We start from the raw sequence: 8,955 nt of genomic DNA, 5'->3' as shown, positions 1-8,955 counted from the left end.
GGGAGACGGACGGCAGAGCAAAAGAGAACAAAACAAAAAACAAGACAACATCATCAAGATAAATTCAGTCATTCAGTAGTATTTATTGAGCGCTTACTCTGTGCAGAGCACTGGACTGAGCGCTTGGGATGGAGAAATCAGCAGCAGAGAGAGACCATCCCTGCCCCGTGACGGGCTCACGGCCTAAACGGGGGAGACGGACGGCAGAGCAAAAGAAAACAAAACAAAAAACAAGACAGCATCATCAAGATAAATAGCATCAAGGGGATGTACACCTCATTAACAAAATAAATAGGGTTGAATAGATTTATTGAATGTCTACTATGCTCAGAGCAGCGTACTGAGCGCTTGGCAGAGTAGACTACAGAGGAGACATGTCCCCTGCCCTTTAAAGAACCTTGGACCTCAGAGACGTTGGACAGAAGGATATTAGTGTTATCAGTTTTTTGAAACTCCCTCCCCTTAATAATAATAATGTTGGTATTTGTTAAGCGCTTACTATGTGCCAAGCACTGTTCTAAGCGCTGGGGTAGATACAAGGTCATCGGGTTGTCCTTCGTGGGGCTCACGGTCTTCATCCCCATTTGACAGAGGAGGTCACCGAGGCCCAGAGAAGTGAAGTGATTTGCCCAAGGTCACACAGCTGACAAGTGGCCGAGCTGGAATTTGAACCCACGACCTCTGACTCTCCAGCCCGGGCTCTTGCCACTAAGCCACGCTGCTTGTTCTTAGTGAGGCAAAGTGGTGGAGTGGCTAGAGCGCGGGCCTGGGAGTCAGAAGGTCACGGGTTCTAATTCGGCCTCAGCCACTTGTGTGCTGTGTGACCTTGGGCAAGTCGCTTCACTTTTCTGAGGCTCAGTTCCCTCATCTGTAAAATGGGGGTGAAGACTGTGCACCTCACACGGGCAGGAACTGTGTCCAACCCGATTTGCTTCTATCCACCCCAGCTTTTAGTACAGTGCCTGGCACATAGCACTTAGCAAATACCACAGCTATTATTAGCGGATATGGGGGAAACCGGTCCAAGATTTTTGCATTCCAAACCCCGGTCCACTCATCCATTCGTTTGTTCAATACCTCCGAGCACACCTGGCCTTCCTGTTTCCCCGGCAGCTGATCCGGGGTGATAAAAAAAGGGATTTCCCAGGCCTTGCCTTCCACTCCACAAAATAAAAGTCGAAAAGCAACGGGGGCCTAGTGGATAGAGTGTGGGCGTAGAATCTGAAGGATCTGGGTTCTAATCCTATCCTTGCCCCTTGTCTGCTCTGTGACCTTAGGCAAGTCATCTCACTTCTCTGGGCTTCAGTTACCTCATCTGGAAAACGGGGGTTAAAACTGTGAGCCCCGTGTAGGACAGGGACTTTGTCCAACCTGATTAGCTGGTATCTACCCCAGCGCTTAGTTACAGTGCCCCTGGCATATAGTAAGTGCCTAACAAATACCATAAAAAAACTAAGCAAAATAGATAACAAACTACTGAGATAAATAAGGGTCATTTAAGTGGAGACAAAGTCCAATATTTTCCCTACACAGGGAAGTTCTTCCTGGAAGAGGTGAGTCTTAAAATGGATCTTTATCAACCTAAGAGCTTGGTAGAACAATGTAACAGTCGGTAGACACGTTCCCTGCCCACGATGAGTTTAATTCATGCCATAGCATTTATTAAGCGCTTACAATGTGCAGAGCACTGTATTAAGCAGCGTGGCTCAGTGGAAAGAGCACGGGCTTTGGAGTCAGGGCTCATGAGTTCGAATCCCAGCTCTGCCACTTGTCGGCTGTGTGATTGTGGGCAAGTCACTTAACGTCTCTGTGCCTCAGTTCCCTCATCTGTAAAATGGGGATTAAGACTGTGAGCCCCACGTGGGACAACCTGATTCCCCTGTGTCTACCCCAGCGCTTAGAACAGTGCTCGGCACATTGTAAGCGCTTAACAAATGCCAACATTATTATTAAGCGCTTAGCTTAATAAATGCATTATGGCTCTATGCGTACAAGCTGTGGGGTTGAGGGTCAGATAAATAAAGGGATCAAATCCAAGTACAAGGGTAACACGGGAGTGGGAGAAGAAGAAGTGAGGATTTCGTTCAGGAAAGACCTCTTGGTAGAGATGCGAATTCAATCAGTTTTTGAAGGTCAGTCAGTCAGTTGTATCAGTCAATTGTATTTATTGAGTACTTACTGAGTGCACAGCACTGTACTAAATGCTTGGGAAAATGCAGTAAAACAGAGTTGGTAGACGTGTTCCCTGACCTCAAGGAAATTACAGTCTAGACGGGGAGACAGACATTTAAAATAAATTGCAGATATTCATTCAATTGTATTTACTGAGTGCTTACCGTGTGCAGAGCACTGTACTAAGTGCTTGGAATGGACAATTTGGCAACAGGTAGAGACAATCTCAGCCCAACAGCGGGCTCACAGTCTAAACGGGGGAGACAGACAACAAAACAAAACAAGTAGGCATCAACACCATCAAGATAAATAGAGTCATAGATAGATACTCATCATCAATAAAATAGAGTGATATTCATTCGATAGTATTTATTGAGTGCTTACTCTGTGCAGAGCACTGTACTAAACGCTTGGAATGCACAATTCAGCCACAGATAGAGGCAATCGTTGCCCAGCGATGGGCTCACAATCTGAACGGGGGAGACTGACAGCAAAGCAAAGCAGAACAAATCCAAAACAAGACAACCTCATCAAGATAAATAGAGTCGAGGGGATGTACACCTCAATAACAAAATGAATAGGGTAATAAATAATATATACAAATGAGCACAGTGCTGAGGGGAAGGGGGAGGAGCAGAGGGTGGGGGCGAGGGAAAGGGAGGGGGAGCAGAGGGAAAGGGGGGGCACAGCGTGGGAAGGCCTCCTGGAGGAGGTGAGCTCTCAGTAGGGCTTTGAAGAGGGGAAGAGAGTTTGGCGGAGGTGAGGAGGGAGGGCTCCAGGACAGCGGTAGGACGTGGGCCGGGGGTGGACGGCAGGACGGGCGCGAACGGGGGACCGTGAGGAGGAGAGCGGCAGAGGAGCGGAGTGTACGGGGTGGGCGGTAGAAAGAGAGAAGGGACTTGAGGTAGGAGGGGACAAGGAGATGGAGAGCTTTGAAGCCAAGAGTGAAGAGTTTTTGTTTCGTGCGAAGATTGATAGGCAACCAATACAAATATGCACAAGTGTTGTGGGGAGGGGAAGGGGGAAGAGCAGAGGGAGGGAGTACAGGGAATGGGGAGGGGAGGAGGGGCAGAGGGAAAGGGAGGACTCAGTCTGGGAAGGCCTCCTGGAGGAGGTGACCTCTCAGTAGGGCTGAGAGCCCCACTCAGTAAATCAATAAATAACGATTGAATGAACTGTTAGGGCTCAGTAAATACCATCTTCTTTTAAATGGTATTTGTTAAATGCTTACTATAGGTCATACACTGTTCTAAGCACTGGGGTAGCTACAAGTTAATTAGGTCAGACACAGTCCCTGTCCCACATGGGGCCCAAGCTCTAAGTAGGAGAGAGAATCTCGATTCTGTTTACTGCTATTGTTTTTGTCTGTCCGTCTCCCCCAATTAGACTGTAAGCCCGTCAATGGGCAGGGACTGTCTCTATCTGTTGCCAATCTGTACGTTCCAAGCGCTTAGTACAGTGCTCTGCACATAGTAAGCGCTCAATAAAGACTAGTGAATGAACAGGGATTGAGTCCCCATTTTACATTTGAGGACACTGAGGCATACAGAAGTGAAGTGACTTGCCCAGGGTCACCCAGTAAGCAACTGGCGGAGGTGGGGTTCGAACCCACATCCTTCTGACTCCCAGGCCCCTGCTCTCTCCACTAGGCCAAGCGGCTTCTCATGGTTTAATTGACTGATTTCACCACCAGCTTGGGCAGCCAGTTTACATAACAAAAATAGTCTCTCTGAAGAAAACTTTCCCAGATCGTTTCCACCCGTGGCCTCGTGGCAAGAGCACGGGCTTGGGAGTCAGGGGAGATGGGTCCTAATCCCAGCTCCGCCACTTGTCTGCTGTGTGACCTTGGGCAAGTCACTTCACTTCTCCTTGCCTCAGTTCCCTCATCTGTAAAATGGGGACTGAGACTTCGAGCCCAACGTGGGACTGGGACTGTGTCCAACCCGATCACCACGTACCTTCCCCAGCGTTTAGTACGCTGCCTGGCACGTAGTAAGTGCTTAAAGAATGCCACGATTGTTATTATTATTTGGCAAGTTTGCTATGGGGATAAAGTTTTACATCTGTAGACCAGTACCATGCCACGCATGCTTTTAGTTTAAAAATAAAACTATTGCAACAGTAGCCAAGCAGCCTCGCTTTGAATTTGCGGGATCGGTTCTCTAGGGTGTGAACCAGATCTTCCATTTTGAAACGACTTGAGGCCGTGGTGCCAAATTTCCATTCCAAACCGGTTCGTGCTTCGATTCCCTACGTGTTTATGCAGATTTAGCGGCGTTGCCTACGTCACCCGGGATTTAGCAGCCGGTGTCCGCAAACATTTTCATTTGTATTTTCTTTGTTGGAGTGTTGCTTGAGAGGCTGTGGGAATTCGGCATCGCACCCACGAGCGGCGGTGACACGACTCAATTATGTTTTTCCTGGCACTGAAATTTGCAGACCATCATGAGGGAGGTGCACGTGGAGGCTCCCAGACTGATTCACTCCCACCAGCTCCGTAAACCCCAAGTCGTATCCTTCCCGTTGGCCGTGGCGCAATTCAGGAATGCAGGAAGATGTTCACTGCCCTGAGGAGATAATATGAAATGAATAATAATGATGATGGTATTTGTTAAGTGCTTCCTATCTGCCAAGCACCATTCTCAAACCTGCGGTAGATACAAGGTAATCATCTTGCCCCACGTGGGGTTCAGAGTCTTAATCCCCATTTTACAGATGAGGTAACTGAGGCCCAGAGAAGCGACTTGCCCAAAGTCACACAGCTGATAAGTGGCGGAGGCAGGATTAGAACCCACGACCTCTGACTCCCAAGCCCGGGCTCTTTCCATTAATCCACGCTGCTTACTGATTGTAACTCAGGATGGATGCCTTGTCATTAATGCACATTACCACCTGGTGTTTGCATTCCAGTGTTTATTTTTTAAAAATTACTGAAAAGCGACAGCTTTTGGGGGCAGGCTTGAAATGCTGTCATTCGATCTGCCCGAAGGCATCGCGCTATATTTTAGTCTGCCCTAGGCTTAGCGCAGTGCGTGGCACAAGGTACTCACCCTATGGATATTGTTAGTGTGTTCTGCATTAATATGTATTCTGTGGTATTAATAATAATAATGATTTCCAAGCCAGCTGGGGCACTGCAGTGCAGGAGTAGAATTCAAGAAGGCAATTCGAGGACTTCAGAGTCCTTTCAAGCAAGAGAAAAGGCTAGAAGGAGATGAAATCAATCAGTCAATCATATCGATTGAGCACTTACTATGTGCAGAGCACTATGCTAAGCGCTTGGGAGAGGAAAACAGAACAGAGTTGGTAGAACTGTACCCTTCCCACAACGAGCTATTGCTTTCTCTTGTTCAGAGGCTCCTTGATCTCTCCATACTGAAGTGTATTTACCCTTCAACAAATCATCGTTATTGAACGCTTACTGTGTGCCCTGTACTAAGCACTGTACTAAACGCTTGTGAGACACGTTCCCATATTGCATATGTGTGTGTGTGGTTTTTAATAATGTGTCATGGGCACGATGAATAGAAAGTAGTGGGAATCCAGTTTTCATTGCTTGAATCCCGAAATGTAGTTTACCGCTATTGACTATACTGACAGTCAAGCAAGTTTTTAGTTTCCTATTTCACACATTGTAGCTTAAAACTGCTATTATTATTCCAGCAAGCTCTTTTTTTATTTTTGGAGTAACATGTGGGAGTTGGTTGGGGGACTTTGGAAGTTTTATTCATCTCAAGTCCGTGTTTCCTAAAGCCACGTAGAAAATTCATTAGCCTGCACCAGGGGAAGCAGCGTGGCTCAGTGGAAAGAGCCTGGGCTTCGGAGTCAGAAGTCATGGGTTTGACTCCCGGCTCTCCCACTTGTCAGCTGTGTGACTGTGGGCAAGTCGCTTCACTTCTCTGTGCCTCGGCTACCTCATCTGGAAAACGGGGATTAACTGTGAGCCTCACGTGGGACAACCTGATTCCCCTGTATCTACCCCAGCGCTTAGAACAGTGCTCTGCACATAGTAAGCGCTTAACAAATACCAACATTATTATTATTATTGTTACCCCCTAAAACCAAGCTCTCCACTCGCTAGTAACCCAGGCTCTGAAATGAAACGAGCATTTAGTGCATAAAGGACCCCTCTTCTAGGAAATATTAAACACGTTGGAGAAAGATCCTCTGGCTGAACGTCCAATTGCATTTTTTTGGAGGATTTGGGAGAGGCTTCGTTCTGGCCTCAAACTGGCAGGAAATCTGGCCATTTTATTGGTCATATTACAGATGGGAAGGTTGGACTTATGCAAACTGGGTATTTCTGTCATGCGATAGGCTCAGGAGTCTACTTTCTTGAACTCTGACAGCTGCTGACCCGTAGCTGTTTATTCTCACCTCCTCCTCTTCCCTCGCTCCTGTCAGCCTGCCCGTCTTCTGAAGACAGCTCTGAGGCCATCCAAGGGGACAGGGGGATGGTGAGGTCGGGCAGTGGATCTGGAAAAGTACGAAATGCTATCTGTCAGAAAGATGCTTATGCTGAAGCAGGTTTCGAGGCTGTGGAGTGGTTACTGTTATTATTACCAAGCACCCTCGAGTCGTTTCCACTTCGTAGCGACTCTGTGGATATATTTTCTCCAGAACGCCTTATCTTCTGCCGTAATCCTTGCTAACGGTTCTTCCGTTATCGTTGTTATGGTTCCCATCCGTCTAGCTGCCGGTCTGCCTCTTCCACATTTTCCATGGGCTTTTCCTAGCATTAGCGTCTTCTCCAGAGAATTAGTCCTCCTGATGATGTATCTGTGATGTGCTAATCTAAGGTGAGTCATTTGGCTTTCCAAAGACCACGTTGGCCTGATCTGCTCCCCAACCCATTTGTTTGTTTTTTGTGCAGACCGTGGTATTCGCAAAAGCCTTCGCCAACACATCATTTCAAAAGACTCGATGCTCTTTCTATCCTGTTTTGTCACTGTCCGGCTTTTGGATTCATGCACTGTCACTGGAAACAATATGGAATGAAGTGATGCATGGCTCCAAAAATCACTGGGCCTGTGATTCCCTTCGCAACACAATCCAAGGTATCGTTAGACATATGTTTCAATCATAATAATAGTGGTTATTTGTCCAAGAACTGTACTAAGCACAGGAGTAGGTAGCAGATAATTAAGTAATCCGCATGGGGCTCACGGTCTAAGGGGAAAGCAGAACAAGTATTTAATTCCCATTTTACACATGAGGAAACTGAGGCAGAGAGAGATTAAGCGGCTTGCTCGTGGTCACCTAGCGGGCAAATGGCAGAGCTGGGATTAGAACCCAAGTCCACTGACCTCCCAGCCCCGTGCTCTTTCCACTAGACCACGCTGCTTCTCTAAGTGAGGTTTGCCTCATTTGGGCCCAAACTAGATTTTTCTTCAGACACATAATCTTCAAAAAACACATTTGCCCTGTGCAGACCCACTGATACTGATGAGTTAAACACTCTGTAAACAGCTTTGTAAAGCAGCTCTCATCTCCAGGGGGATAATGAGCTTTAAATTATTCATCATCAAAATACATTTGTTGAGCCAGTATTACACTGGCACCACACCATGAATTCTGAGTTTCCAGAATTTAGAGTAGGTTATCTTTGAGACTGAAAAAATCTACATTCATTCAATAGTATTTATTGAGCGCTTACTATGTGCAGAGCACTGTACTAAGCGCTTGGAAGGTACAAATCGGTAACCGATAGAGACAGTCCCTGCCCTTTGACGGGCTTACAGTCTGATAGAATAGAGTCATCCTTAATTTTGAAGATTATGCTGCTGAAGATGAGACTCACCCACTGGTGTGGGTGCCCGAGAGAGACTTTCAATCCATCAGTCAATCTATCGATAGTATTTACTGATCGCTGTCAGCAGTGATAATAATTAATACTAAGATTTGTGAAGCGCTTATTATGCGCCAGACACTGCACTAAGTGCTGGGGTGGAGAGAAGCAAATCGGGTGTGGACACAGCCACGGTCCCATGTGGGGCTCACAATCTCGATCTCCATTTTACAGATGAGGTAACTGAGGCACAGAGAAGTTAAGCGATTAGCCCAAGGTCACAAAGCAGGCAAGTGGCGGAGATGGGATTAGAATCCGGTTCCACCAGTACTGTGTACTTAGCTGTTGGGAGAGGACAAGAGCTCCCATGGCTTCAACTTCCATCTCTATGCTGACGATCCCCAAACCTACCTCTCCAGCCCCGATCTCCCTCCTTCTCTGCGGTCTTGCATTTCCTTCTGACTTCAGGACGTCTCTACTTGGATGTCCCACCGACATCTCAAAATTAGACATGTTCAAAACGTAACTCCTCATTTTCCCACCCAAACCCTGTCCTCCCCCTGACTTTGCCATCACTGTAGACAGCACCCCATTCCTCCCTGTCTCATAGGTCCATATCCTTGGCGTTATCCTCGGCTCACCTCTTTTAGCCCAAATAGTCACTGTCACCGATCCTGTCGGTTCACCCTTCAGAAATTGCTAAAATCCGTCCTTCCCTCTCCATCCAAACTACGCATCTCTTCCAAGAGACCTTCCCCGAGTAAGCCCTCTTTTCTCGGCTCGCTCTCCTGCGTTGTCCCTGCATTTCAACCCGCGACCTTTAGACATTTGATATTCACCCCAACCCCGCAGCGTTTATGCACGTATCTTTTAAATTCTAAATTATAAACTATTCATATGAATGTCTGTGTCTCCCATAAGAACTAAGCTCGTTTTGGACGGGGAATGTATCTGCTAACTCTGTTGTACTGTACTCTCACGAGCACTTTGTACAG

Source organism: Ornithorhynchus anatinus, chromosome 5 (assembly GCF_004115215.2).
Source record: "Ornithorhynchus anatinus isolate Pmale09 chromosome 5, mOrnAna1.pri.v4, whole genome shotgun sequence".
Classification (NCBI taxonomy): Eukaryota; Metazoa; Chordata; class Mammalia; order Monotremata; family Ornithorhynchidae; genus Ornithorhynchus; species Ornithorhynchus anatinus.
Note: the sequence above shows the minus strand (reverse complement) of the source record.